General features: G+C 45.4%; 1 protein-coding gene and 1 long non-coding RNA gene across 4 annotated transcripts in view; one reads left to right on the forward strand and one right to left on the reverse strand.

Annotated features, from left to right (window-relative positions):
- Nucleotides 1–201: 201 nt before the first annotated feature.
- Nucleotides 202–14026, reverse strand: LOC133472898 (uncharacterized). Its single transcript, XR_009786911.1, has 3 exons — nt 13894–14026; nt 13151–13253; nt 202–949 (listed from the first exon to the last, which is right to left on the reverse strand). It is a non-coding gene; the product is annotated as an uncharacterized LOC133472898 (long non-coding RNA).
- The window catches only part of mpped2a (metallophosphoesterase domain containing 2a), a 76418-nt gene continuing 75636 nt past the window's right edge, over nt 13549–14330 (forward strand). The window contains exon 1 of one of the 3 annotated variants that reach the window (XM_061764401.1): nt 13549–14060. The gene's annotated coding sequence lies outside the window, so the exon portion shown is untranslated. The remainder of the gene's footprint in view (nt 14061–14330) is intronic. The other 2 variants (XM_061764383.1, XM_061764392.1) reach the window with 2 other exon arrangements.

Raw genomic sequence — 14330 nt, forward strand, 5'->3', positions numbered from 1 at the left:
CCCATTTAGTTATTGGTAAGTGCATGGATTTAGTACATGAAATTAGCTTATAAACTTTTGAGAGATTTCTTTTACTTTGCGGCAGAAGCGTCACTATTTGCTTGACAAACTCCGGCAGTTCGAAGGTACTCTGGAGTGTTGGTATTCTTTTTTTTTTATAGCTGCTTTTAATTTATTGCATTGAAGAAAGTTTCCGCCTGTTATTTGGAATTCGTGGAATTGATTCATCACGTGTCCTAAAACATTATCGTTAAATAGTTGTTGTAGGTGGTCAATTCCATGTTGTTCCCACGTGCTAAAATGAAGGGGATGTAGCGTATATTGATCAAATAAAAAGTTAATTAATTTAGCAGAAAAGAATAAGCCGGAAGCGATGCTTGCGTTACTTCCGGTTCACCGTAATTTTAAATTGAATTGTTAAAATCAAACCACGTCACTTCTTATAAGTATAAAATTTAGGGATAATGACGAGAAACCTTTTATCAGTCTCGTAATCTGAAGGTTGCTACACTTTATGAAATTTTGAATTCTAGATGACAGAGGTTCACTTAAACTCAGAACACACACACAAAATACAACCAAGAGTGGAATTTTATGGTATATTTAATGACATCTAAAGGAATCTAAAAGGTAACACACAAAAGTGGTCTAACAAAACAAAGAAAACAACACTAATAACGTTAAAAAGGAGGAAAATCGGCGTACGAAAAGGGGAATAGAACATCGTGTGTTAGACTAAAGTTGGAAACGTGAGTGTTTACTGCATAGAATCAGAGCGAGAGAAAGCAAAGTTGGGGTTTCGTGTGAAGCTAGTAATTTCCCCAAAATAATTAGGCACTGATGTTGTACATAACAGTAAGGATTGCAGTGTCGACTCACGAACACAGATCAGCTGATCCTTGGGGAGTGGTCTTCCTCCGGACCTGAGGCAGAAACGAAGCAGGTTTGGCTGAAGGAAGAAAAGATGCACAAAAATAAAAACAAAAACAAATGGGAAAGGAAAGTTGTTGTCCCGTTTGGATGCGCTCATAACTTTCCTGCTGGTTGAACTGGTGGCGGGCCGAGCTATGGCCCTAAGAGGCGTGCGGGACCGGTACGGGATGCCGGTAGTTGCTTGCTGAGGCTCCGCCGACCGATCGTGGCTAGGAAAAGCGATCGAAGCTACATGGCCGGCTTCTTCAATCGAAAATGCTATTAAATACCCCAGAGGCGGAGCGTGGGCAAGAGGGATTGCCGACTGGGGGAAGACCACACCCATCAGCCTGAATCTTGTCAGAGGCGTGCGGGACCGGTACGGGATGCCGGTAGTTGCTCGCTGAGGCTCCGCCGACCGACTGTGGCTAGGAAAAGCGATCGAAGCTGCATGGCCGGCTTCTTCGATCGAAAACGCCGTTAAATCCCACAGAGGGATTGCCGACTGGGAGAAGACAACACCCATCAGCCTGAATCTTGTCTACAAATTTGATCAAATGGGTTTAAAATCATATATTAATTTAAAACACTCCCATCTTTGTATTCTCACGCATAGAATCATTGTTTAAACTTTGGTCGTGGCAGATCGGTTGGTTATTGTTACAACCAACATTTCGTACTGTTTGATTTAAAATCAGGAGGAACAGTTCTCAAAAATCTTGCAGAGGACCTGTAGATCTGACAATAGTGACACAGACACCAAGGCATACATTTGGAATATTTCTACAGAGTTTGTTAGATATCAAAACGGACATTTTAATCTTCCGTTAACAAAGGAGAGTTGACGGGTTGGAGCTTGCAGTTCCTTGCAGTTCTTGGAGGGAGCGTCCCTCAACCTTTTGCTTGGGGAAGGAGTCTTTTGAAGCCATGAATCAAGATTTGACGGGAAGCTGCTAATTAGGTTAAGGTCCACTTGACCTACACCAGGCATTCTCCTAGTGGCCGTCTCACAGCAGGGCAGCGTGGAGGAATGGGGTTATCAAGTGGTTGGGAGTCCCTGTGGCACTTTCAATTGCGGGAGCATGTCCGCGCTACAGGGTATATTATTAATTTCGACATCTGGATTATGCCAGATTGGGGAGAGCATACTGGGAGCTAATTTAGCTAATTCTGAGATTGGCGTATCTGAAGTGCAAGTGGAGAGCCGTTGTACCGCAGGATAAACGCTAATACTCTGGCGAGGATTTCCAGGATCTGACAGGCTTTAATGCAGGTGGTAATGAAGGCTGATTGGTGACAGGTGCGTGGCCGAGGAGGTGCTGATTACTGCAACAAGAGAGACGGGAAGGGAGAAAGAGAGAGAGGGAGAGAGAGAGGCGCGAGGTGCCACCCGAGCTCCAAAAGAGGTATTGCAGGGCAAGCTCATGACACTTTCGGAGTCGCTAAAAGACGAGCTCGTAGCCAGGGACGAGGCCACCTCACTCGAGGAATTAATTTCGTTAGCAATCAAACTGGACAATCGGGAAAGAGCAATGGAGAAAGGGGTTAGAGCATGCAGTTTAGCACCTTCTGCGGGCACAGCCCCTCTAGTTATCCCGCAGCATCCTGAACTCCCGGTCGCCTTCTCATCACCCCTCACTGCATTGGAGGAGCCCATGCAACTCGGCAAGACCAGACTAGACCCTCAGGAAAGCTAGCGCTGTTTCAATCAACGGTTATGCATCTATTTTGGACAACCAGGCCATTTCATCACCACATGCTCCTTAAAACCAAAATACAGGACTCGCCGTGGTGAACCAGACCAACAGTACTCCCAGCTCTCCCGCCCGCATGACCGTTTCCTCGTTTATCCTTGGCTCTGATTGCAAAACTCCGGTTTCTTCCCTCAGCAACTCTGGCGCCGACAATAATTTTATTCACGAGGGCTTGGAGTGTCAACTCCGGCTATCCCTCGAAACCCTTCAGGTCCCTAAGAAAGTCACTGCCGTCACTTTTTGTCATTCCTTCCCCTGAGACCCCATTAGTCCTCTGTATCCCCTGGCTGAAAAAAGACAACCTGTGGGTCTAGTCTGGTCTTGCCGAGTTGCATGGGCTCCTCCAATGCAGTGGGGGGTGATGAGAAGGCGGCCGGGAGTTCAGGATGCTGCGGAATAACTAGAGGGGCTGTTGTCTCCAGTGTTCAGTAAAGATCTTGCCATCTCACTACCCCCTCACCGCCCCTATGACTGCGCTATTGACCTCCTGCCGGTGGCCCCTCTCCCCTCCAGTGGCCTCTTCAAACTTTCCCACCCTGAGAAGAAGGCTATGGAAGACTATATCCGTGACTCCCTTGCTTCTGGACTCATCCGGCTGTCTTCTTCCCCCCTGGGGGCTGGCTTCTTTTTTTATTGAAAAGAAAGATAAAATTCTCTGCCCCTGCATCGACTTCCGTGGACTCAACGACATCACCGTGATTCCTTGTGCCTTCTTTTCCCGTCGCCTTTCCCATCCTAACGGAATTACGACGTGGGGAATCGTGAGCTGCTGGCCATCGTCGGGGCCTTGGAATGGAGGCATTGGCTTGAGGGGACAGTTTCTCCTTTTGTTATATGGACCAATCAGAAAAATCTCACCTATTTCCGTTCCACCAAACGTTTGAACCCCCGACAAGCTCGCTGGGCCCTATTTCTCAGCCGTTTCAACTTTAGCCTCTCCTTCCGCCTTGGTTCCCGCAACGGCAAGCCCTGACGCCCTCTTTTGCATTTATTCACCCCCCTACAGCACAGTAGAACCGGAACTGATCCTTCCTTCCTCCTGCTTCATTGGGGAAGCCACTTGGGAGATTGAACAGGTGGTAAAAAAGGGTCAGAGAACCCAACCAGATCGAAAGACCGGACCTCCTGCCCGGCTTTTCGTACCTAATTCGGCACGCTCTGACTTTCTCCAGTGGGCCCACAATTCCAAATTTACCAGTCATCCCGGAATCACCCACACCATCCAGTTCATCCAACAACACTTCTGGTGGCCCACCCTGGTTAAAGACACCCGGGGGTTCATCCGACCCTGCTCCGTCTGTGCCCGAGGAAAAACTTCACATCTGCCCCCAGCTGGTCTGCCTGCACCTCTGACCCATCCCGATCCGCCCTTGGTCCCACATCGCCATGGACTTCGTTACCGACCTACCCCCCTCTGAAGGTAACACCATCATTGATCGTTTTCCCAAGTGTGTCCATTACATATCCCTCCCCAAGTTACCCTCTGCTTTTGAAACCACAAACCTCCTAGTCCTTCACCTATTTAAGCTCCACGGCATCCCCATTGATATCGTCTTGGACCGGGGTCCTCAGTTTTCCTCCCAGGTATGGAAGGAGTTCTGTAAGGCGGTGTGTGCAGCAGCCAATCTGTCCTCTGGATACCATCCACAATATAACTGCCAGACGGAGCGGGCGAATCAAAGTCTGGAGTCTGCCCTGCGCTGCATGGCTGCTCGCAGCCCCGACTCCTGGAGCAGCTTTATCCCGTGGGTGGAATATGCCCACAACTTCCTCACCAGGTATGTCTTCCTTTATGGTTTGTTAAGGTTTCCAACCACCCGTTTAAGGAACAGGCGCACACTGTGGCGGTTCCTTCAGTGAGGGAGCACCTATGACGTGTACAATCCATTTGGAAGGACTTCAGGGCTGCCCTGGTTCGGTCAGCCGAAAGAAACAAGCGGTTGGCAGATCTGCATCCCTCCCCTACGCCTGTTTACAAGTGGGTCAGTCGATTTGGCTCTCCTCCCGTGACCATCCTCTACAGACCGAATCACATAAGCTCACGCTAAGCTTTATTGGTCCCTTCCCGATCACTAAAATTCTCAATCCCACATCGGTTCAGTTGAAGCTCCCTCAAGCTCTCAAAATCCAACCAACATTTCATGAGTCTCTGCTCAAGCCTGTCTCCATCAGCACCTTTAGCCCGCGGGCCATCCCCCCCCGTGTCATCGATGACCATCCTGCCTTCACGGTGTCACAGATCCTGGATGTGAGGACCAGGGGCAGGGGTTTCCAGTTCCTTGTAGACTGGGAATGGTAAGGTCCGGAGGAACGCTTCTGGAACTCTCGCAAGCTTATTTTAGAAGAGTCTTTGATTACGGACATTTTTGCGGCGCCCCCTGAGAAGCCTGGGAGGACGCCAGGAGGCGTCCATTGAGTGGGGGTACTGTCATGGTCTGTGCCCTGCAGTTCCTTTTTTGGAACTTGGGTGGCACTTTGTGCCTCGCCTTTGCCTCGCTCTCTCTCCCCAGCAATCATCACCTCCTCGCCCGAGCACCTGTTCTCAATCAGCACTCATCACTGCCTGGATATAAGTCTGCCAGATCCAGGACTCCAGCGCCAGAGTATTTACGCTCGTTCGTGGTACACAAGCCACTCATGATTCCTTCTTGTGTGTTCTATTGATTATTTAGCTACCCGCAATTGTACTAATTCTCTTGTGTCCTCCTCCGTCCCCAGTGCTCCTTCAGTGTCTCCCGCTTCGCTGCCCCCTTCAGCCACGCTATCAAGTTCTTCCACCTGCCCACCTGCACCTTCCCTGTTTCAACGGACCACCATAACTCCTCGGATATCCTACCCCCTGAGCTACTTCCTAATAAACCATTCTCATCTACTTCCTCCGCCTCCACCTGCTTTTGGGTCCAGTTCCATATCATACGATTACCAATTATGAGAGAACAGTTTCAAAAATGTCAAATAACAGGCGAAAACTTCCTTCAATACAATAAATTAAAAGCAACAATAAAAAAAGAGAATACCAACACTTCCGGGTAACCTTGAATCGTCGGAGTTTGTTACGCAAATAGTGAAGCTTCTCCCACAAATGAAAAAAAATGTCTCAAAAGTTTATAAATGAATCTTACCAATCACTAAATGGGAAGAAGACCTTTCTATTTCTGCTGACCGCAATTAGGGGATATAGATATTGAATGATATGTTTAGGATGACAAAAAATACTAATTTACAGCTTATACAATATAAAGTGCTCCATAGAAGACACTTTACTCAATACACTAAGCATAAAATGGGCTTCTCTTCATCTAATACAGGGGTGTCAAATTCATTTTTATTGCGGGCCACATTGCAGTTACGGTTTCTCACAGAGCGCCATTAAACCATATAAATGTGTCATCACCTCCTAATATTATTACACAGACACAACAAATTGATGGATAACTAGTTTTGAAATCAGAATGTTCAACTGTGATGTGGCGGGCCAGATTTTGTGGACTCCTGGACCAGTAATTTGGTAATATTGTTCTCCAAACATTTTAGTCACGTATACACCCAAAATAAAATATCTGCGACTTCAAAAGTACTTGGGAGCCAAAGGCAGGTTATTAGCCTCTATATTGATCTGTTGGTAACTGTTTCAACATATTTTGAAGGAGAAGAATTCACAGTCTTTCACTAATATCATTCAAAAAAAGCATCTGAGCACAACAGATTGATAGACAGATTTGCCACCCTTAAAAATAGTCAGCAAACATTGATGCTTCCATCCAACAAGTTGCTGGTGATAGCAGCTGTTAATTAGATTTTTATTACATTGTTAACTCCTCGAAGTAAAATTATCTTCTGTAATTTGTTGTCAATTGCAAATGACGGACCCGCCACCCTAGTGAGGATAAGCAATTCAGAGAATGGATGGATGGATGGATGACAATTATGGGGTTGACTGACTTTTTGACAACGCAGTGACCTTTTTTGCATAACGTTTTACATACAGTGTAACAATGTGAGCATATTATTTATCTTTTTTTGTGGTTAATGCCATAAACATACTTCCTGTATTTGTGTACTGATTTTTAAAAAACGGACTGAAATAACTACAAATCTAACAGTGACTTTGAACTTTTACCCAGTATTGTATTGTTTTAAAATATTTCCACAAATGTTAAAAATCAATTTCTGAGTCTTCGTTAGCTGTCTGTGAAGTTTTGAGCCCATGCGCTACATTTATTCAAATCCTGTGCATCTCCTGAGGGCTAATCCCCTCCTATCCATAAAACCGAGTGACACCCCTGTTGTAAGTATTAAGTTACCGGTTTAAACAAGGATATGTGGCACATTTTGTAACTTCAACCACTCAATCCTAACACACTATTATCATTACAAGTACTAATTTTTGCAGCATTTATCATAGGTCACATTTATGTTGTTAGGTAGGCATTAGCAGACGTTTTATTTCTAGCTGTGAAACGATTCAGGTGATCAAACAGTACTCCTTTGTTTCAATTGGAACTAGAGAAATTGTGTTGTGTCATGCATATATCATTTTATACTTGAGACTATGTGAGTCGGCGGCACGGTGGACGACTGGTTAGAGCGTCAGCCTCACAGTTCTGAGGTGCGGGGTTCAATCCCCGTCCCCGCCTGTGTGGAGTTTGCATGTTCTCCCCGTGCCTGCGTGGGTTTTCTCCGGGCACTCCGGTTTCCTCCCACATCCCAAAAACATGCATTAATTGGAGACTCTAAATTGCCCGTAGGCATGACTGTGAGTGCGAATGGTTGTTAGTTTCTATGTGCCCTGCGATTGGCTGGCAACCAGTTCAGGGTGTACCCCGCCTCCTGCCCAATGACAGCTGGGATAGGCTCCAGCACGCCCGCGACCCTAGTGAGGAGAAGCGGCTCAGAAAATGGATGGATGGATGGACTATGTGAGTCCAAGGATGCACGTCCTGGAAACAATGATTCCCAGCTCTGGAACAATGAGTCCCTGCAACTTATCATCACTGAGTACAGATATAGTAATCCTCCGCTATATGACGGTTGTTGCTGCGCGGTCCCGCTCAATTGCAGATTTTTATTTGTACATTTGTACAGTATTTTTGTGTTATCCATTGAGCTTGCTCTCTCTCAATATGTTATGTTTCAGCCTCCCAAAATAGCAAATTTATAGGACGATATATTTTCCCAAACAGTATCACGATAAACGATAGGGTCATTGATGAGGTTTTTTATGCCACTGATATAATGACATTATAGCGCATAATAATTCAAGTACATCCTTTTTAAGAACAATTAACTTTCAGTTCGAAAGAACATTGAACATTGGCATTGTAATGTAAATCAGACTCAGGCTCAGTTCGCATTTGGCACATAGGTAGAGTCATTAACCAACTAAAGAGACCCCAAAACGTCTTAAAGCCTGCCAAATTTGAATGAATAAAAATAAATAAACAAAAATCTAAAAATAAATCAATCTACTCAAAGGCATTTGGGCTTTGTCACTTTTTTAAAAGCAGACATTTTTAATATCACGGTTATTTTCTTAGTCTTTATTTTTATTTATTGTATGAATATTGTCGTGTTATTACTGTATAATTTCTACTGACTGTATAATTTCTGCTGCCTCTTGAAAAATGTGCTTGTTCTACAGAGCGACAATATAGAGCATCCTGACCAACTGCATCACTGTGTGGCACGGCGCCAGCACCACATCCTGCCGCAAGATTCTCCATCACATCATGAGGGCAGCTGAGAAGATCATCGGAACCTCTCTTCCCTAGCTGCAGGACATTTACAGCACCCGCAAAGACCTCCGCATAGTGGGGGATGGCACCCATCAATCACACAGCCTCTTCAGTCTGCTGCCATCAGGGAGGAGACTGCGGAGTCTGCGGGCCAGGACTAGCCGACTCAAAGACAGTTTTATTCATCACGGTGTCAGGAATCTGAATATTAAGTACAGTATTTTTCTGTTTTTATTGGCCATTTCTGAATTTGAAGTTAGTTCATTCTGTGTTATGACATAACCCATAACATCGCTCCGTCGCTTAATACATTTAACATTAACATCTGTAAACTAATTAGATAATTGTAGGCTTGTTTCCTAATTAATACAAGATCTACTAGCGGATCAGCTCTTGTCGCCGATGTTACGGTTCCGCTGGGACCACAACCAGGGCACCTCAATGTGAAAATACAAAAGACCAGTACAACAAATGCGACACTGGCTGATCTGATGAGCAAAAATGCTGCTTAAACGTAAGAGTAGCAATAGAGGATGTCTGCTCAAGAGGTGGGTAGAGTAGCCAAATATTGTACTCTAGTAAGAGTACTGTTACTTGACAATAATGTGACTCAAGTAAAAGTAAAAAGTAGTCCCCCAAAAAAATTACTTGAGTAAGAGTAAAACGTACACAGTGAAAGAATTATTCAAGCACTGAGTAAATAGTATCTTCTGATTTTTTTAACCACCACATGAACATCAATAAAATTAAAATAACAAAATAAAACGTGAATGTGCAAATTCTGATATTACTGTGTGTTTGTGTAGGTGTGTATGCGTGTGTGTATGCACAGCCAAAACTACAACATCTGCAATTTACTGCAAGGTCTTTTCTCAAGTGGGCTAAAATATCTACGTTGGGGCAGACAGTGCCAGACATATACTACAATACATCAAAGCTGCTGTTTTTGGTCGTCTAAATGTAAACACGAGTAGCGCGCCGTTGCCTTCAATGGTAATTACGAGCTTCCCAACATGGTGGCCACATAGGCACGACGATCAGCCAGGTTGGCTTATCTAGTGTTAATACCTATGCCTACGTAGAAGACGTGTGAGGTCATGTGCCTTTCTTGAGTCGTTTGATTGGTGAACTAGATTTAAACGTCACTAAGTGTTTAAATTGGATTGGAGCAAATAGCGACCAATGCGGAAGTCAAAGTCGTAGTCTCGCGCGCGAAATAGTTGATAAATAAGCAATAATTGATAAATAAATGTAGTGAGCGACATTTAGATCATTGTAATGGAGTAAAAGTACCGTTATTTCTTAACAGCAGAAGTGGTGGAAGTGTTTTTTCTGGCCTCGTCAACTCCTGTGACTTATCCAAAGCAGGTCCCAAACGCAAACACACGTACGAAACATCCGATGACGAGACCGACGGCGGCAGCAGACCCCCCCCCACCCCCTGGAAAAACTCATCAGATCTATACGATTCACGTAAATTGCCTATTTTGAGTTCAAAATGGCGAATTTCGCCGAAAGGCTACTGATTTGTGTGTATAATCTAATTTATGTCTTATTTGCCTTGGTTCTCTGACCTTGCCTATGTTGCACGTCACCTGATCTTTAATATTTGCACATTCAATTAATACTTTTTATACTGTATATACATACTTTTATTTAGCTTTTTATATTGATGTTATTATCTTTGTAGCGCCACAGGCCCTTGAGTACCGTAATTTCAATCTTCTGTATGTGTTATGCATATTGAAGTACCTTATACCTTTTACCTGGTTAAATAAAGGAGGAAATATAAAATAAGGCCCACCCTTGAGCTGCTGGATTGTGATGTGAGACCTTCACCTGCCAATGATACTTAAAACTGAAGTCAACTACTGCCTGAATATTGATAACGTGTGCCGCTGTGCTTGTGGTTCATAAACCGTTAACGTTCCCATATGTGTGTGTGTGGGTCTGTTATGTGGGGAACACACACACAAACACACAACTCCAAACGCTGACATTTTAATGACATCGTCGCAGTTGACTGAGCTTTTTAGCTCCAGCCGTTAGATAGCTAGCTCACTAGCTCGCACGCTAGCAAAGAAAATATAAGGTTAACTTTCCCTTTCTCCCAGTTGTGTGCATCTACGGAGCCAACGCCATTCTGCTAGCGGCTTGTTGCGGCGCGGCGGGTGTTACCATCCATCCATCCGTCCATTATCTGAACCGCTTCTCCTCACTAGGGTCGCGGGCGTGCTGGAGCCTATCCCAGCTATCATCGGGCAGGAGGCGGGATACACCCTGAACTGGTTGCCAGCCAATCGCAGGACACATACAAACAAACAACCATTCGCACTCACAGTCACACCTACGGGCAATTTAGAGTCTCCAATTAATGCGTGTTTTTGGGATGTGGGAGGAAACCGGAGTGCCCGGAGAAAACCCACGCAGGCACGGGGAGAACATGCAAACTCCACACAGGCGGGGCCGGGGATTGAACCCCGCTCCTCAGAAATGTGAGGCTGACGCTCTAACCAGTCGTCCACCGTGCCACCGGCGGGTGTTACCACATCAATGAAAATTTATCAAATCCAGAAAAAACTCTGTGGGCCATTTGGTCCTGGGCCCTGCACGCAACCAAATGTTTCATGTAGTTGCAGACCAGACTCGCACAACAATCATGATGAATTTTGGACCATTCCTCTTTACAAAACTGATGTAATTCAGCAAGATTCCTGGGATGTCTGGTGTGAATAGCTCTATCCCCACTCATGCCACAGCATTTTTGGTTTAATCTGTCCACATAATATTTTGCAGCAGTGCTGTGAAACATTGAAGAGCTTTTTAGCAAACGTGCAGCAAATATTTTTTTTTAGACAGCATTAGCTTCCTCCTTGGTGTTCTTCCATGAACCCCATTCAGGTTTAATGTTTTACGTACGGTAGATTTGTCAACTGAGATACTGACATGTGCCAGTGATTTCTATCAGTTTTCAGCTGACGAAGAAGTTCACTGAACGAATCACTCTTCTGTTCCTTAGTACACCAGTTCACTGAACGAATCACTCAGTTCGCTTAAGTCCCTACCCCGCCTGCACGACGCTGCCTGACGCTGGCTGCTCATTGGTCATTCGCCGAAGTGAGTGACAACGCTGACGAATCGAAAATCACATGGCAGTGATTTAATGAAGTCCCGCCCCCGACTGAGCGCTGACTGCTCATTGGTCATTTGCCGAAGATTCAGAAGTGAGTGATAAAATGCTCAATCCCCGGCCCCGCCTGTGTGGAGTTTGCATGTTCTCCCCATGCCTGCATGGGTTTTCTCCGGGTACTCCGGTTTCCTCCCACATCCCAAAAACATGCGTGGTAGGTAATTGAAGACTCTAAATTGCCTGTAGGTGTGAATGTAAGTGTGAATGGTTGTTTGTTTGTATGTGCCCTGCGATTGGCTGGCAACCAGTTCAGGGTGTACCCTGCCTCCTGCCCGATGATAGCTGGGACAGGCTCCGGCACGCCCGCGACCCGAGTGAGGAGAAGCAGCTCAGAAAATGGATGGATGGATTCAGTTCAGTTCGTTCACTAAAAAGATTCGTTCTTCTGAACGAAACGTTCGCGAACGTAACAACACTAGTGCAACATACGTCGATGCCAACATTGAGGCAGCTAACAAGTTAAACGGTGGGTTGCTCTCTCGCACTGATGGTTTTTAGCATTTCGTTTAGTGTTCAAACCAACGTTAGAGCTGATGACAGACACTAAAATATAATATAATTACTTTACCATACTCTAAAGAAAGTATAAACAGTCGCATTACAAGCTTAACATTGAGCTAAAACTTCACCAAAGGTCAAACTAGCAACTTTACGTCACAATCAATTGGGACAAAATTCTCAAAGTATCACAAACACTCATCTTGTGTCTCATCGGTGGGTAGTTAAAGGAATCGACATTACTGAGCACTCGGTTCAATACTTTACTCTTTTTCTTGCATCTCATTTTACTTTTGTGTTTACCAGTGTCGTGTGAAGTTATTTTTTGTGCCAAAATGCTGAGTTCCAGTGCGTATCCTTCAAAACAAAAGGCTACATGCTTAAAACAGGAAGTCACTTGCGCATATAAAACATTTGACGTGGTAAAACAGTCGCAAATAACTATTTTAACAATGCTATATTTAACTTTTAGTGCAAACAATTAATTATTATTAAGTCACTTGGGTTAGTTCCACACACCTTGCCTTTTAGTTTATAGGATTGATATGGACACTGGTTATAAAGAACGTCAAGTGAAATGTTCATTTAAGTCTATGCTTTGGGCTGGTAAGAAAATGGATGTTCATAATTTTGACACCCTTTATTTAAACCATGCAAATCTTTTTGACCCAGCCCCCTAAAAGAATCGGGACCAGAATTGCACAAATTCAAACAATGCCCAACCCGACACTCTATTTTATTTTTTTTGAATTACCTCTTTGCGCATTCTGTGCTGTGCTCTTGAAGTCATCTTTACATGACCTCCACTACTTGAAAGAGAAGCAACAGTGCTGAACTTTCTTCATAAATATCCAATTTGTCTAACCAGGGAATGATAAACATGAAGACTTTCAAATATACTTTTGAAACCTTTTCCAGCTTTACACAAGTCAAAAATTCTCAATCGTAGGGCTTCTGAGAGCTCTTTTGAGCAAGACATGGTACACAGCAATGCTTCTCGACAAGAAACAATTCTAACGTGGTTCGTGTTTTCTAGTGGCCAGAACAGCTTTAAGACACACCTCCAAACTTGCTTCATTGATTGGACTCCAGGTTGGCTCACAGCTGACTCTGATTAGCTCTTGGAGAAGCCGCAGCCGAGACGTGCACTTTTTCTTCCCTGACCTGTGAATGTTTGGTATTTTTCAATAAAAATATGAAGACGTAATTGTTTGTGTGGTATGAGTTTCAGCAAACTGTTTTGTTTATTCTTGTAATTTAGATGACGATCAGATCACATTTTATGCAGACATTGAGGAAATTCCAGTGTTCACATACTTTTCCCTCACCATCCATCCATCCATTCATCCAAGCGTCTGGCTAAGCTAGATCTTTTCACGCGGGAAGTATAATTTCCGACTGCAAGCGAAGGCAGCACGACAGGAGCTCGGGAATTGCTGGAGCGCCCTCCTCCGCTCTCCCTGCCTCCCGCCCGCCCAGCGCAACTCGGCGCGTGTGCCCGCCGGTGAGGGCGCGCGCACGTGGCTGGGGGTTGTGCTCGCTTCTGCTCTCTGACCCCAGTGGCAAATACGATTCACTACACTCTGCACCGTCGGCGGGAGGCTTCTCTCTCTCTCTCTTTCGCTCTCTCTATTTCTCTCTCTCTCTTTCGCTCTCGCTCTCTCTCTCTCTCTCGCTATCTCTCTCCCTCTCCCCTCCCGCTCGTCTGTCAGCGTCTCTCGTCCGCCTCCCCCTCCGTTCTCTTGTCTGGTTTCTTTGCACAGAAGCCAGCCGAGGTCCCACCGGGTCGAAGGTTCTGCCCTACCTGCACAGTACGTCTGCCAGTCCGGACCGCCGCCGCGCGCTACCCCGCTTGCTCTCCTCTGCCGCCGCATGGACCCTTGTCTCTCCGCCGCGTAGAGGGCGACCCCGACCTGACGCTCTTCCTCCGGCTTGACACACACAAAACGCACTAAACCCCGCAAGACGAAGGTAGAGGATCCTTTCCGCTCGCCTTTGAAAAGCAAAGAAAGGGGGAGGAAGGGCAGAAGAAGGAGAGGGACGACACAATTTGCTGTTAGCGTTACAAAGCCTTGGTTTTGAGGTGACTTGTGATTTCCGTGGAGCAACATGAGGTTAGCGCGGGGCTGTGTTGACACTGGCCACCTTTGGGTGCTTTTTAGGAGAGCGGGGCCAGAGTTCAAGACGACACGGACCTTTCAGCTGGTGTAGCAGACGGTAGTCTTTAGCCGCACATAGCAC

Source organism: Phyllopteryx taeniolatus, chromosome 2, assembly GCF_024500385.1.
Source record: "Phyllopteryx taeniolatus isolate TA_2022b chromosome 2, UOR_Ptae_1.2, whole genome shotgun sequence".
Lineage (NCBI taxonomy): Eukaryota > Metazoa > Chordata > Actinopteri > Syngnathiformes > Syngnathidae > Phyllopteryx > Phyllopteryx taeniolatus.